This window comes from Lissotriton helveticus, chromosome 5_1, assembly GCF_964261635.1.
Source record: "Lissotriton helveticus chromosome 5_1, aLisHel1.1, whole genome shotgun sequence".
In the NCBI taxonomy this organism is placed as follows: domain Eukaryota; kingdom Metazoa; phylum Chordata; class Amphibia; order Caudata; family Salamandridae; genus Lissotriton; species Lissotriton helveticus.
Genome location: NC_136065.1, coordinates 757,567,940 through 757,585,789, shown reverse-complemented (window position 1 = coordinate 757,585,789; position 17,850 = coordinate 757,567,940). Strand labels below are relative to the sequence as shown.

The 17,850-nt window shown below is 49.9% G+C and overlaps 1 protein-coding gene across 8 annotated transcripts in view; it reads right to left on the bottom strand.

Annotated features, from left to right (window-relative positions):
- The window catches only part of SEC24C (SEC24 homolog C, COPII component), a 1,539,459-nt gene that overhangs the window by 1,408,688 nt on the left and 112,921 nt on the right, over nt 1–17,850 (bottom strand). The window lies entirely within an intron of this gene.

The window sequence follows — 17,850 nt, the reverse complement described above, 5'->3', positions numbered from 1 at the left end:
CACACACACACTGTTCACCCTGCACACACACACACACACACTGTTCACCCTGCACGCGCACACACACACTGCTCACCCTGCACGCGCACACACACACTGCTCACCCTGCACGCACACACACACTGCTCACCCTGCACGCACACACACACACTGCTCACCCTGCACGCACACACACACTGTTCACCCTGCACGCACTCCCACACTGTTCACCCTGCACGCACTCCCACACTGTTCACCCTGCACGCACTCCCACACTGTTCACCCTGCACGCACTCCCACACTGTTCACCCTGCACGCACTCCCACACTGTTCACCCTGCACGCACTCCCACAATGTTCACCCTGCACTCCCACAATGTTCACCCTGCACTCCCACAATGTTCACCCTGCACTCCCACAATGTTCACCCTGCACTCCCACAATGTTCACCCTGCACTCCCACAATGTTCACCCTGCACTCCCACAATGTTCACCCTGCACTCCCACAATGTTCACCCTGCACTCCCACAATGTTCACCCTGCACTCCCACAATGTTCACCCTGCACTCCCACAATGTTCACCCTGCACTCCCACAATGTTCACCCTGCACTCCCACAATGTTCACCCTGCACTCCCACAATGTTCACCCTGCACTCCCACAATGTTCACCCTGCACTCCCACAATGTTCACCCTGCACTCCCACAATGTTCACCCTGCACTCCCACAATGTTCACCCTGCACTCCCACAATGTTCACCCTGCACTCCCACAATGTTCACCCTGCACTGGGTGTGGGTGTGGGTGTGTGTGCGTGCGTGTGCGTGTGGTGGACTTAGTTCGAGTTTTCGTACCCTGCACACTCACACACTGCCCCTACACACACTGCTCACCCTACACACTCACACAATGTTCACCCTGCACACACACACAATGTTCACCCTGCACACACACACAATGTTCACCCTGCACACACACACAATGTTCACCCTGCACACACACACAATGTTCACCCTGCACACACACACACACAATGTTCACCCTGCACACACACACACACACACACAATGTTCACCCTGCACACACACAATGTTCACCCTGCGCACACACACACACACAATGTTCACCCTGCGCACACACACAATGTTCACCCTGCGCACACACACAATGTTCACCCTGCGCACACACACAATGTTCACCCTGCACACACACAATGTTCACCCTGCACACACACAATGTTCACCCTGCACACACACACAATGTTCACCCTGCCCACACACACACAATGTTCACCCTGCACACACACAATGTTCACCCTGCGCACACACACACACACACACACACACACACAATGTTCACCCTGCACACACACACACACACACACACACACACACACACACACACACACACACAATGTTCACCCTGCGCGCGCACACACACACTGTTGGACAGGCCCCATGAAGGGCTCGCTCCCTCCCCGCATGACAGGGCCCAGACACCGGCTCTCCGGGTGCTACCCACAGAACCAACCCGCAACCCGTCCCCTATGGGACGCCTGCTCCCGGATATCTCTGTGTCACGGGCCCGGGCCACCGTCAGCACCATTGCCCGGCCCAGCCGCCATCTTGGACACTGCACCACGCGGCCGCGTGGCCTCAGCTCGACCCCAACCCTGGGCCTGGCCAGGCCCCGACATCCCGGCACCACCATCCCCCCAGGAGGGGAACGGACCACTTGGTAGGTTAATGGGAGAAAGAAGTGTCGATGGCTCTCCCCCGCCAGGTGCCGATCGCCCCCGGCCTCCCCGGGCACTGGCTCCACCCCCCTGCTGGGTGTCTGGACTCCCTCATCCCGGACCTCCCGACCTCCAAGGGCGAGGGCCCGGACATCAAAGGGCGCCAGACCTATAACCAGGGCAGCTCCAGAGCAGGGGGGCAGTTGTATCCTGGAGTCGAGAGACACGGAGAAGAACTCATCCTTGACGGACTGCTGGCGCTGCCGCAGCCTTGCCTTGTGAACTATCGTCCTGCCTGCTGGCGCTGCCGCGGCCTTCTACAACCCTCATCCTCGTGGGTCCTGCTGGCGCTGCCGCGGCCCGTTGTAACTTCCATCCTCGTGGGTCCTGCTGGCGCTGCCGCGGCCCGTCGTAACCGTCATCTTCGTCGGGACCTGCTGGCGCTGCCGCGGCCGGTTGCCACCTACGACCTCTTCGGGACCGGCTGGCACCGCCACGGTTCGACCCCTCCGAACGCCGAGCTCGAGGATTGTGAGCTACCACCGTCTCACCTCAGTACCAGTGGGTACCAAGACTGTCCCGCTACCCCCCTTTCCTACTAGAGACTAGAATTGAGAGGATCATCGTGTCCTGATCTCCTTGTACCGTACTTGCTTACTTTAAGAATTGCCTATAAAGTGTGTTAACCTTATCTTCGTGTGGTGTCCCTCTGTGGGAGGGGAAGTTACTTGTCTGTACGATCGCGGGAGACGGACCTCACCGGAGGCCTCTCCCCTTGTGCTCGGCAGAGCCCCCGGGTCCCCGTCTAACATTGGTGGCCAGCGGCGCGATCCGAACCAACGCGTAACCGTACAGAGAGTAACTCACCCTACGACTAATCCACAATGACGACCAAAGAGAGCGGATCTGCAGAGAAATTCCAGATGGAAAAACTGGAAGAGTACAACCAACGAGAGCTAAAACAATTTTGCATAGAACTAGGCATTGCTACCACCGGTCTAAGCACGAAAGAGGACTTCAAACATGCCCTAGAATCATGGGCAGAGACAGATACCGCCGGACCCCGGGACCCGGAAGCCCCGGAGACAAACACCACTCTGACGGAGGAAAGGAGAACGGGTCTCTCCAGGGAAGAGATCCGAGAACGAGAGAAAAATAGACTACACGAGTTAGAGTTGGCCCGGCTCAAGTTAGACGGAGAATTGAAACTGGCCGAACAAAAGATGAACTTAGAACACTTACGGCTCCAAGAAGAGCGAGAGGAAAAGCAGAGACAGAGAGAACTTGAAGAAAAAAGACTCGCATACGAACATGAGTGCAAGCTAGCGGAGATAGAACTGCGCAAACAGAACAAAGACCTAGGGGTGCCCGAGCAACCGCGCCCCCCAGGTACTACCGAACAGAAGGTCCACATCCCTAAAGATGTGGTCCGTGAATATCATCGGAACGACGACATACAGCAGTGGTTCAAGGCCTACGAGATCGCCATGACTGCCCACCGGATCGCTCGAAGTGACTGGGGAGCCGGTCTATGGGGGAGATTCGTCAATGAAGGCCGTGATGCCCTGCTGCAGATTCCGGACCATCAAATGACGTCCTATGACCACATGAAGGCCGCCCTCCTCAGTCGATATGGACTTACGCCCGAGATGTACCGCCAGAGGTTCCGCAACTGCACCCGGATCCCGGGTACAACTTGGGTAGAATATGTGAACTATTTCAGCCGAGCCTTCGAGGGATGGATCAAGGGTAACAACGTAACAACCTACGAGCAGCTCTTCGACCTCATTGTATGGGAGCACCTCTCCAACAACTGCTTCGTCGAGCTCAGACAGCACCTCCTCGACAGTAAATTGACTGTACCACGTCAGCTCGCCGCCGAGGCTGACCGATGGGAGAGCACCCGAGTAACCCGAAGTGGGCCAAACGAGCAGAACAGAACCAACCTAGGTCCTCATCGTCCCCGAGGAGGAGGACAGGGCCGGGGCAGAGACGCCGTCCCGGCCACTCCCGCTAACAACACCCCGCCCCCGGCCGGCCGGGGCAACCCCCCGATGCGCCCAGGGTTCCGAGCCAACGTTACGTGTCACCGATGCCAGCGAGTCGGCCACTATGCCAGTGACCCGACCTGCCCAAAGAACCAGACCCCCGGGCCCCGCCAGGTGGCTGCCGCCGCCCTAGGTGAAGAGCAAGTCTCCGAAGAACCTGAAGAGTACGAGCAGGAGCAGCACGAGTGGGAACCTGCCGCCATGACCCTAGCCTGCCTAGGGGGAAGAGACCTGATCCCGCGGGCTCCCCTACCAGCCAACACCCGGAAGTACCGCCAGTGTGTGGTAAATAAATAATACCTCTATTTTTGACTAGATATACAATAACAGATAGCTCCATAAATAAGAGTCAAGATTCGAGGTAGTAGGAGTATGCAGGTTTAATACAGCATAAAGGACAGGAACAGGACAACCTGCACGGGAATAGGATGGCAGCGCTGCACGGGGCAGGGACAAAGGAATGGAATGGCAACTTTTAATAACAGTGCACAAGTATATATACTTAAACAAAATACATGGTATTCAATACAATAGGCGTAACAGTAGGCAGGGCCTATAGCAGTCGCGAGAGATAAGGCAGAAAGTAGGTGTAACAAGAGGCGTGAACAGGGCGTATACATAGACATGTGATGTAAACGTAACGGAATATGTCACAAATGGGCGGAAACATGGAGGGGGCTACCTAAGGAGCCGGGACCTCTAACCTAGTGGTGCGCGCAAGCTGGCAATGACGTGTTACTAGGGAGAAGCTGGGGGCTATGACTTCTGAGCTAGAAGGAGAGACGAAAGTCTGGAGAGTCAGAGCGACATGTACCTAAACACTATCTAGTATCTGATGTTTAGAGAACATGTTGATAGAATCCAAAAGTTATCAGGGCAAAGGTTAACAGACACTAAGACTGGTGCATGCATTATTCTACATGTAGTGTGTGTTGAGGAATATTAAATGACCATAAATACAGTATTTCTCTTACATGGAGACGTAAAGGCTAGACGATGACTGAAACTATTGATGCGATTCAGTAGCTTAGGAATGCAGAGAAGGAGAGCTGGACTGATAACTGGAATCATAACATACTCTTGGCAGACTGGCAGGCAGAGCCAGGCCGAGCCGGGCACTGTGAGGCAGGAAGTAAGTGAAGGGTCAGGGATACAGGTGGGGGCTGTATCGCTCCTCGGAGAGGGTTCAGGAGACAGGAGCTGAATCTGAGTCCGGGCCCTTTTGAGGCCTAGAAACGGGGATTTTACAATGAAATAACGTGCACACTGTGAAACGTGGCAACGTAACTTTACATAGGCCTAATACTCGTAGCTTTCACGAGAACTGGAAACTGGCATACTAGAGTTGGACACAACTGTAATTGCGTCTTTAATCGATCATGGGGAATACATATGCATATTAATCATGCACACATAACACAAGATGGGGAACACGTAGGGACACAGAACATGGCAAAATTTACTTTTCCACATTCCCTCCTTGTCACTACGTTTCCATCAGGAAACATCAATATTCATGATACCATCTATCATTTCATACAGTATCATTTGCTCGTCTCGAAATTTCTTGGAACGGGATCTAGGACGGGACTTGGGACTAGGAATACAAGAGGTAGCACAAATGCCGCAAATCGCAGGGCCACATTGTATACAGAGGCAGCAACTGAATATGATCGCTACTGCAATACCTAGAAAGGACAATACTTTCCATCCCCAGGCAGAAATTATACTCCAAAACCAACCGGACCATGTCCAGGTGCCTGGATTCTGGTGTTACTGATGGGCAATTTTATGAAGTCTGGTTATAGCTGAATAAACAGACGGCGCGTTATTAGGAATGAAAATGCAGCAACTAGATCCGATGACTCTACATGCTCCTCCTCTATCGGCCAGTATGACGTCAAGAACGAGACGATTTTGGAGCACGACAAATCTCATAGCAGATTGCTCTTCGGTTAAATTACCTAGAGCAGAGGCAGTCTCATTCACTACTGCTTCAAGGGTTCTGGTTAATCTACGTATTAACTTACTATTCTGGATAGGTCCTATAAAGAAGAAGAATCCTTTATTGAAATCTGTATACTGTTCTAGAGCAGTTTCAGTTTGATCGACAATCGGGGACTCGATCTCCCTTCTATGTCTAATGTGTACTAGATGTGTGTTTCTGTGATAATCGGACGGGGCTAGAAAAACTGGTGGCAGTAGGAAGGCAATGTAACAGGTTCCATCCCAATCGAGGGGCAGACGAACATATGCGGTCTGACCACAAACAAAATAAGAATGACGTGAAGCTTTGAAAATAGATTTCCCACTGTCACTATACTTGACAATAGTAGTACAATCACTATGTCCTACATGTGCGGAACCATTATTTCGGACACATAATTCGCCTTTGACTGGTAGTACTGAAATAGCAGGTAAGTCTGGAGTAGGATCAGACTGAACATTCAGGACCATAAAATTCGAAGAATAATTACCTAAATTATAAACTTCATTTTCTAGATCTAACCCTGTTCTGTGGGGAAGACCTTGCTTGTCTGGAAAACTTGTACTGTTCAGAAGGGACATATCAGTTGAGGATGACGTTAACGTGGACCATGCTCCACATGAACCATTATGTGAAAACGGATAAAGAAAGAGTGGCAGAACTCCCTTCGGTGTCTGGAAAGGGGGGAGTCGACCACACACCCAACAATTAGTGGCATTGCTGGTCTGGTGTGAATAATGCAACATACGGATAAATGTGTTATTGCGCATAGCAAGACGATAGGATAGTTCGTGAGGAGGCAGATCACTAAACGTATACTCTACTGTAGCATTAGAAAACTTATTTACATGAGAAATTGGAAAACATAAATAAAATGCATAACTCGTGCAGGTAATCATCAAGCTTAAAAACAATATAAAACTTAGAAAAACGATACATCGGATTGAGTTTTGACTAACTCTCTCACTATGGGGTCTATCTCATACATGTCAGATACCTGTCTAACCGTTTCACCTAGGGGAGGACTTAGACAATTAAACTGGCTGACTTATTTTACTAGACCGTAGCTTACTTTTATACTCCTGCTGCGGAGTTTTTTCTAACAGGGAGGGCTTGATATCAATGTCATTTGCGGGACAGTCCTTAAGAATAGTATCTTGGCAGTCTTTAAAATCTTGACAATCCTTGGAAATGTTCTTGGAAACAGTTTTTAGTCCGTGAAATTTCTTGACGTGTGACAGGTGCACCCACCCCTTCCTGCCTTCCAACTTGACGGCAGTACGGGTGGTCAGGAGGACTAACTTCGGCTCCTTCCAGCGAGGCTCCAGCGGATTTGAACTATCAAAATTGCGGACGAGGACCAGGGTGCCGGGAAGGATCTCGTGTGGCTTGACTTCAGTATTGTCGGGAAATGCAGCGGCAACCTGTGAACGACAAGAGTGTAGGGCAGACATCAAGGAAGCTAGGTAATCTGTCAGCATATTACTGGAAACATCGGTAATACTTCGGGGTCTAGGTGTACCCCACATATTCGGGGGGCGGCCGAATACGACCTCATAAGGGGACAGACCTGATCTGGAGTGTGCGACCATGCGCATATAGAACAAAGCGACTGGCAGAGCAACTAACCAGTCTACACCTTTTTCTTGACAGATTTTGGCAATGCGGATTTTCAAGGTTTGATTATGTCTCTCTACGAGACCGGCTGCTTCTGGATGGCGTACACAATGGAACTTCCACTGGTACCCTAACAAAAGGGAAACGTGCTTCATTAGTTCAGATGAGAATGGCTGGCCGTTATCAGAATACACGACCCTAGGGAGTCCATAACGGGGGAAGAATTCACGAACCAACTGCTTGGCAGTGGTTGCGGCTGTGTAATCTGGGACTGGATATGCTTCTGTCCACCTGGACAAAGCGCATACAGCTACAAGGACATACTTGAAACCTCGACATCGCTCCATCTGAATATAATCCATCTGGAGGACTTCAAAAGGGTGGTCAGGAGGTTGGAATCCACCTTGTTCCACCGGGACACTTTTACCTGGATTGAACTGGCAACATATCATACAAGTACGGACTTTCTGCTTGGCTGCAGCTCGTAAATGCTTGTTAAACCAAATGTTCTGGATACTGTCTAACATGGCTTTTTCTCCTAAGTGTGCTGGACTATGTGCGGTATTGATAATGACTTGAACCATTGAGTCGGGGAGAAACCATGTGGCTTTTCCCCTCGTCAACCATCCCTGATCTGTCTGGACCCCTCCTTGTTCGGACCATTTCTTGATTTCCTCGGGAGTAGCATGTAACTGGATATCTATGACATCTTGAGTAGGGTCCTTAACTGTCATACAAGTAGTCTGTTCTAGAGTGGATGTCGGTGTCTTGTTAACTGGTATGTCTGGAGTCTGTGCTGTAAGCTTGGCTGTTCGATGTGCTAGATCATTACCTTGGGAAATAATGTCAGTAACTTTCGTATGTGCTTTGCATTTCATAATAGCGATGGATGTCGGTAAATGTATTGCATCTAACAGAGCTTGAATAAGGAACCCATGCTGAATCTTGGTTCCATGAGAAGTCATGAAACCTCTCTCCTGCCAGAGCACTCCGAAGTCGTGTACAACTCCGAATGCATAGCGTGAATCTGTGTAAACATTAACTTTCAGGTTCTTGGCACGTATGCAGGCTTGTGTCAGAGCGACTAGCTCTGCTGCTTGAGCAGACAGGGTGTCAATACGATGTGTTTCAATAACTTCAGTGTCAGTAATCACTGCATACGCGGCTACTAGTTCTCCTGTACTTGTTCTCATACATGAACCATCCACATAAAGTGTCAGGTCGGGATCTGGTAACGGAATATCTGTCAGGTCTTGTCTTGGCTTTGTTATAGTGTTAACTACTTCCACACAATCATGCATGGCAGGATTTGAAGTAACTGACGGTAACAGGGTAGCAGGATTTAGAACGTTGCAGCGTCTGATTTCTATGTGTGGCTGGAATAGTGTCAATTCATAACCTGTTAAACGTGCAATTGTCAAGTGCTGAGTCTGTGTTCGGTTTAAAAGAACTTCCACGGAGTGTGGAACTTGTACTGTCAGGGAATGTCCTAATACTATGGAATCACTTTGTCTGATAGCTAGTGCTGTGGCTGCAACTGACTTGAGGCACGCAGGCAGCGCCTGGGCTACTGGATCTAATGTGCTCGAAAAATAAGCACAGGGCTTGTATTGTCCTGCTTGATCTTGGGTGAGAACAGATAATGCTGTACCATCGCGTTCTGTGACAAAAAGTGTAAAAGGCTTACTGTAGTTCGGTGTAGCTAGAACGGGTGCTTGGCATAAGGCTTTCTTTAATTCATTAAAACTAAGTGTATGTTCAGATGTCCAAGGGAGGACAGTCGATACGGCTGCCTCCTGTGTCGTTAACTGTATCAGTGGCTTGGCTAGAAATGCATACTGAGGAATCCATTGTCTGCAATAAGAAGTAAGGCCGATAAAAGCACGTACCTCCTTCTGTGTCTTGGGCTGAGGGAGACTCGCTATTAACTGGATACGGTCAGGTGTCAACTGCCTACCCCACTTGGACAGTAAGTGGCCTATGTAGATCACTTGCTGGACACAGAATTGAAGTTTTGAAGGGGACACCTTGTGCCCCATCTCGGCTAGGAAATACAGAACTGTGAGTGACGCTCGCTCACAATCACGTTCAGAACGGGCTGTGATCAGTAGATCATCGACATACTGGAGCAGGGCAGTGTCAGTTGGCATGTGAATATTGTCTAGTTGTATCTTAAGTGCTTGACTGTAAATACTAGGACTTTCTGTGAAACCTTGAGGAGCTCGTGTGAATTTATAGCTCCTTCCATTTAAACAGAATCCGAAAAGGTACTGGCTGTCTGGATGAATGGGGACACTGAAAAATGCGTTTTTGAGGTCTATGACTGTGAAAAATGTAGCCTCAGAATCAATGGCTGTCAATAGGGAAGAAATATCTGGAACAACTGGGTACTGGGGAATGATACATTTATTAAGTTCTCGAAGGTCAATCACTAATCGATATACTGGAGGTGCATTTGGATCAGTACGTTTCATGACTGGAATGATAGGAGAATTACATACATTGGAGTCAGTTTCTACAACTACTCCTTGAGCAATGAGCTCGTCAATAATTTTGGATAAGGCTGCTACAGCCTCAAGTGGCAATCTGTACTGTCTGATTCGTGGTAGCACTACACCTTGCTTGAGAGTCACACGATGGGGTGTGATTTGCATAAAACCAACATCAGTTGGACCTTGCGCCAATAGATGCTGCGGAACATTAGACAATCTTGGATCAAAATCTCGTAAAACATAGTGACCCTTGAAGTCACGTAAAAACAAACGTATTCCCTCTGGGGAACAACAAATAACTGCACCTAATTCTTTCAATGTTTTAATGCCTAACAAATTTTCTGGACATGACTTCGTAAGTAATAGATCAGTAGTTCGGGACAATGGACCAACTTCTAGAGTAACTGGCTTTGATATCTCGTTTACAATAGGCATTCCTGAAAATCCAAGGGAAACATTTCTAGAGCCTGAGAGCGGAGCCCCTGGAACCTCGTCGTGACTAATGGTAGTCCTACTTGCCCCTGTATCAATCAGAAACTTTCTGTCTTTCCCTAATACTTGACTGTGTACGTAGGGACCTTCTTGATCTACAGGAATCTCGATGAGAGGCAAGCCTACCTCCCTCTCTAGGCTGTTTCATGAATACGCTTGATACTCTGGATACTCGGATTGTGCATACTGGTACATCTGCTGTGTAACATGCTGTGTTGCAGCTATAGGCTGCGGTGCTGGAACTGTCTGTTGTGCATTCTGTGGCTGAGAAGTCTGTGAAACTTGTTCTTGTCTAGGCGGACGTGGTCTTTCTTTAGTTTTACCAGTGGCTATATTGTGTTTCAGAACTGCACACTCGTTTATAAAATGACCTGGCTGTTTACAATAATTGCATGTCCCTTTAACGGGAGCTGCAGGATGACTGGCTTGATTCGGTTGATTCGGACCCCTCTTCTGACTGTCTTGGGGAACAGATTGTGCAACTAGTACTTTCATTTTCGTGTCTTTCATACGTCTTCTCTCGTGTTCTTGCTCTTCTGTGATTCTATTCTGGTGATACTGGAGCATTTGGAGCATCTGGGACGGGGTACTAGCTTGCCAAGTACTTTCGACTTTCAAAACTCTATTCTTAACTTGTGGACTTGAATTCTCGACTAGTTTAGTAACAAAAAGATGAGGGTATGACTCGCTACTCGTCTTCAAACCACTGTTTATTATAAAACATTTCTCAAATCTAGAATAAAAATCACTAGTATCTTCGTCTGGTTTCTGTTTACATGCTGAGATTGCATCCCAGTCTTCCTTTTTCGTGGCTAATAACCTAGGCAAAACTTGTATCAATAATTCTGGTAATTCTTTACATTTGTCTCCAAGACCGGTACCTGGTACACGTATCTTATCTTCAGCTTCTAGAGCTGTCCAATCGATCTTTTTCTCTCCCACCTCCCAATCCTTTTCCTTGAGTTTTTCGTATATGCCCGCAGGCAACAGGACTTTTAACATTTTAATAATATCTGGATACGTGTATTCTCCCATACGGAGCATGTCTTTTAATTCTCGGTGGAACCCTGCTGGATCTTTGTCGTGACAGGGAATTAATTTCTTCATCTCTAAGAGTTCCATCTTGGTAACTGGGGTGTAAACAAATACTCGTTGCATTTCACCACCCGCTGTCCTAACTGGGTGTACTTCTCGTAACGGATGCTGTCTATCTATATAAAACGGTTTACTTTCTGGAGGTGAGACATGAACAAAATGCGGATTTAGGAACGTTCTATATTTGTGGCGCTGTTCTAGAATGACACTAATTAAATCGGTACCTAAACCTTTCCATCTATACTGGAGTAACTCGTTCAGGACATCATGTAACGGACCTGGATCAGAATGTTGACCCTCATACAGAGTAATGAGGTGTTGGATCATATACATACCCACCAGTCGCTGCTCGGCTGGGGGCAGTTTCAGAAACATTTGTGCCACTATTTCGTCTGGAAAAGTGGTAGAATCAGTAATCCATCGGACTGCTGATCGGGCTAGTTCTTGTTCATGCATGGTACTTAACTCACTATAACCGATTCGTGATTTCAGAATGTGATCGGTAGCTTGAAATACTTGTTCTAGAGAACCTTGTTCTGGTGCTGGAAGAGGAACAGTTTTCTTGTGTTCTAGGCGTAAATGTCGGTCTGGAAATCTAGATTTACCTACATACGCTATTCTGGCGGTGTTCTCGTCGTCTACCTCTTCAGTAGGAGAGTCATTTTCTTTCTCGCTTCCTAGAGCTTCTTTGCGTTGTTCGTGTAACCTTATTATTTCTTTACGTATTTTCTTGTACATACTCTCTATACTATTGAGTGTCTTGTGCTTACCCTCGGCTATATTATCACTCCACTTTGTCAGAATTTTCATTTCGGTCGGATCTTTAGTCGGGGAATCTTGTTCCCTAATTAAACAATTGATCAGAAACTTTAACAGCATGAACTGGATCTCAGATTTTCTGTGAGACATGACTTCACCAATACTTTCTGGATCTTGTCCTGTACGAATGAAACGATACATTCTGTCTAGATCTTCTTTCATATTCGGTAGGGTGTCCAAATACTCGGTCACCCGCCTTACACGTAATGAATATATAACCATACTATCATCACCTGGGACCGGATCATAACGGCATTCGGTAAGAGCTCGTCTGATATCTGCAAAAGACTGATGTTTGGGCGTGCGCTGTAACGCACGTTCATGTAACTCGACTGACGTTACACGTTTGTGTGGCGGCGGGGTTCCCGGAGGACCTCCTCCCGCGGCCCCTAAACTGGAATCGTCGACTGATACTCTTCGTGCTGGCAGAGTGACCAGTGTAGCGGGTACTTGTAATGTAGGCTGGACCGGGGGTATCGTAACAGGTGCTGTAACAGGTGCCCCGGTGACTGGAGGAGCAGGATTTACATTATTTACAGGAGCTGGCGGAACAGGATTTGCATATTCTGGGACTGTGTCATCCAAATAGGACGAGAGAAAAATATCAGCTGCGGTCGGTTTGTGACGTAGCTTGGTCGGAACTAAGGGTGGCGGAAAATTACTGGATGCTTCCGGGGTTGCTTTTGGCAAGCCCTCGGCAAGAAGAGGATAGATACCCTTAATGAGGGCATTCCTCTGTCTGTCTGACTGTTCGGTTTTAACTCGTGCACCTATTTCGATTAATTCCCTTTCTTGGGCTCTTTCTAAGGATTCTCTACTTAATTCTGACTTTCTGATTTCTTTTTCGGTTCTTTTATGAGATTCTTTGCGCCATAACTCGATGGCATCTTTCTGTGACTGTCTGGCTTTCTTTTTCCATAATGCTTCTTCTACTCGCATGATGCACTCGGCATCCCATGTACCCGATACGGGCCATCTATACTTTTCTTCTAACTGTTTGGTGTACTCCACCCACAAATCTAGATATAATATGGAACTTATGCCATGCTTTTGATACATAAAATGACCTGGACTGTCCCTAGGCGGGACAGGAACTGCTTCTTCTAACAGACCTTTTCTAGTTCTTAACTGACGTAACTTTGAAAACAATGGCATGACTGGGCTGGAGTCTAGACACAATTACAATACACAATAAACACGATAATTACTGAAGGTACACCACTTTCATACCACGACATTGAAATACATGAATGACATTTAAAATAACAGTTCGGACAAAATACTACCTGGAATACTGGAAACAGAATACATGAATTTCTCGAGAACAGGACGGACTAGAACAGAAACGAGATGCACTGCTAAAACAGTACGAAACTTACCGGTCTCATAAAGAGACACGTCAGGACCCGCATCCACCTAAGTGGACACTTCGTGTTGGATCTGTGTACCCAAACCCACGGACCAGAGACAATGCAATTGACCCTGTCTAGATACTACCCCAGCAACGGTACTCACCGGGCAGCAAGAACGGAAGGCCTCAGACTGGACTGGACTGCTACGACGACGGACGGACGAACTTCGGATTTCAGTTACAGGTGGGCCTCCGGATACCTCGGACTCTCGGCTTGGGCTCTGGTCGGGACTCGCCGCGTTCCTCCACCGCCTCGTCTGGACGCTGGACCGCAACCTCCGTCTCCTCCGTGGGCCTGAGGGATACTTGAAGCAGAAATATCTGCACGTGGCCGGTATGGTTCCGTCACGGCTGCAGAGGATCAGGGGGCTTGCGTGGCTTCACCGGCGCGTGGGGAAAGGGCAAGTCCCTATTCGGGCGCCATTATGTGGTAAATAAATAAATAATACCTCTATTTTTGACTAGATATACAATAACAGATAGCTCCATAAATAAGAGTCAAGATTCGAGGTAGTAGGAGTATGCAGGTTTAATACAGCATAAAGGACAGGAACAGGACAACCTGCACGGGAATAGGATGGCAGCGCTGCACGGGGCAGGGACAAAGGAATGGAATGGCAACTTTTAATAACAGTGCACAAGTATATATACTTAAACAAAATACATGGTATTCAATACAATAGGCGTAACAGTAGGCAGGGCCTATAGCAGTCGCGAGAGATAAGGCAGAAAGTAGGTGTAACAAGAGGCGTGAACAGGGCGTATACATAGACATGTGATGTAAACGTAACGGAATATGTCACAAATGGGCGGAAACATGGAGGGGGCTACCTAAGGAGCCGGGACCTCTAACCTAGTGGTGCGCGCAAGCTGGCAATGACGTGTTACTAGGGAGAAGCTGGGGGCTATGACTTCTGAGCTAGAAGGAGAGACGAAAGTCTGGAGAGTCAGAGCGACATGTACCTAAACACTATCTAGTATCTGATGTTTAGAGAACATGTTGATAGAATCCAAAAGTTATCAGGGCAAAGGTTAACAGACACTAAGACTGGTGCATGCATTATTCTACATGTAGTGTGTGTTGAGGAATATTAAATGACCATAAATACAGTATTTCTCTTACATGGAGACGTAAAGGCTAGACGATGACTGAAACTATTGATGCGATTCAGTAGCTTAGGAATGCAGAGAAGGAGAGCTGGACTGATAACTGGAATCATAACATACTCTTGGCAGACTGGCAGGCAGAGCCAGGCCGAGCCGGGCACTGTGAGGCAGGAAGTAAGTGAAGGGTCAGGGATACAGGTGGGGGCTGTATCGCTCCTCGGAGAGGGTTCAGGAGACAGGAGCTGAATCTGAGTCCGGGCCCTTTTGAGGCCTAGAAACGGGGATTTTACAATGAAATAACGTGCACACTGTGAAATGTGGCAACGTAACTTTACATAGGCCTAATACTCGTAGCTTTCACGAGAACTGGAAACTGGCATACTAGAGTTGGACACAACTGTAATTGCGTCTTTAATCGATCATGGGGAATACATATGCATATTAATCATGCACACATAACACAAGATGGGGAACACGTAGGGACACAGAACATGGCAAAATTTACTTTTCCACAGGTGGGTGAACATAAATGGGCGCAAGGCCGAAGCCTTGCGTGATACGGGGACCAGTGTGACGGCCGTCCGTTGTCACCTGGTGACCCCAGAACAAATCCTGCCAAACGTTCTTTGCCCCGTCCGATCGGCCGACAATTCGGAGAGCCTGTGTCGGATGGCCTGCGTCCCCTTCGAATGGGGAGGAGTATCCGGTATGCTACAAGTGACTGTCCGCGACGATGCCCCCGTGGACTGCCTCCTGGGGAACGATCTCGAGAGTTCCCCGTGGGCGGCCGTTGAAAGAAGAGAGCACCTGGGGATGTTGGGCCTCCCGGACTGGGCGTGCGTAACAACCCGGTCCATGGCCGCCCGCACCATCCCTAGATCTGAAGAACCCGAATGGCCAGCACCTCCTCCCCCGGTCACTCCAGAGGAAAACTCCATCCCTACCGACCCCCCGGAACAGACCCAAGAAGGGCCCGCTTCGCCCCAAGACCTTCCAGACCTGGCTCAGTGGCGTCACGAAGGGGGGCCCACCCAAGGACAATTCCGGCTAGAGCAAAAGACATGTCCCTCCCTCGAGGGACTACGACAGCAAGCGCTCGCCCAGAGCGCGGGAGACACCGCAGGGGCCCACTGGATCTATTGGGACAATGACCTACTGTACAGCGAACAAAGGATAGCAGAGCTGGGGGCCAGTCGAGTGCTGGTGGTGCCCCTCCGTTTCAGAGACTTCCTTCTGAACTTGGCCCATGATGTCCCCCTGGCTGGACACTTGGGGCAAGACAAAACATACAACCGCCTGGTGACTCACTTTTACTGGCCAAAAATGAGAAATGACGTCTCCAACCACTGCCGGTCCTGCCCGACCTGCCAGGCCAGCGGGAAGAGCGGCCGCAAACTCAAGGCACCCCTGCAACCCTTCCCCGTCGTGACCACCCCGCTTGAAAGGGTGGGAATAGACATTATGGGGCCCCTGGACCCCCGAACAGCCCAAGGACATCGATTCATCCTGGTCCTGGTGGACCACGCCACCCGCTATCCTGAGGCGGTTCCCCTTCGAACTATAACAGCACCCGTGGTAGGTCGAGCCTTAATGGGGATCTTCTCTCGAGTGGGCTCCCCCGAGAAGTCGTCAGCGACAGGGGCACCAACTTTATTTCAAAATATATGAAATCCCTATGGCAACAGTGCGGAGTCACCTACCGATTCACAACCCCCTATCACCCGCAAGGAAACGGACTGGTCGAGCGCTTCAACCGCACTCTCAAGGGGATGATCATGGGACTGGAAGAACCCCTACGCCGTCAGTGGGACGTGCTACTACCGTGCCTCCTCTTCGCCTACCTAGAAGTCCCCCAGAAGTCCCTCGGCTTCAGCCCCTTCGAACTCCTGTACGGACACCCCGTTCGCGGGCCCCTCAGCCTAGTTAAAGAAGAGTGGGAAATGGCCCCCCCTGAAGACTCCCCCAGACGTCTACAAGTACCTCCTGACCCTCCGTAATCAGACCCGGCGATTCAGAGAGATCGCCAAAGCCAATCTTGAGGCCAGTCAGGAGGACATGAAGAAGTGGTACGATCAACATGCCTCCTCTATCGAATTCGAGCCTGGTCAGCAGGTATGGGTGATGTCCCCCATCGAACCTTGTGCCTTACAGGACAAATGGACGGGGCCCTTCAAGGTGATCGAGCGTAAGAGCCCCGTCACCTACCTCATCGACATGGAATCACCCCGGAACCCCCTCCGGGTCCTCCACGCCAACAGACTCAAACCCCACTTCGTGCGCTCGGAGCTCAGCCTGCTGATGGCTACAGACAGTGGAGCGGAAGAGGACTCCGAGCCCCTCCCTGACCTACTGAGGACCCGGGAAAGAGATGGTTCAGTGGACGGGGTCCAACTCTCCGAGGCCCTGACCCCAGAGCAGCGCCAAGACTGTCGGGCCCTCCTGCTGCAATTTGCAAGCCTATTCTCCCTCACACCTGGGGTCACCCCCTGGTGCCTGCACGACGTGGACACGGGGGACAGTCCTCCTATCCGACACCGGGCGTACCGAGTACCAGATCGGGTACGCACTTGCATCCAAGAAGAAGTCTCCAAGATGCTCGCACTCGGAGTCATCGAACCCTCGGACAGCCCCTGGGCCAGCCCGGTCGTACTGGTCCCCAAAGCTGCGGCCCCGGGCACCACACCCGAGCTCCGATTCTGCATCGACTACCGGGGTCTGAACGCGGTCACCCGAACAGACGCTCACCCCATCCCCCGAGCCGACGAACTAGTCGACCGCATGGGGGCGGCCCGCTACCTCAGCATCTTCGACCTGACGGCGGGCTACTGGCAGATCGGTCTCACCCCCAGGGCTCAAGAACGATCCGCTTTCTCCACCCCGGATGGACACTATCATTTCAGGGTGATGCCCTTCGGCATGAAGAACGCTCCAGCCACGTTCCAACGGCTTGTGAACCAGGTATTGGCGGGCCTCGAAGAATTCGGCGCTGCATACCTGGACGACATCGAGGTGTATAGCCGCCCCTGGCCAGACCACCTCCGCCACCTCCGAGAGGTCCTGCAGGCCCTCCA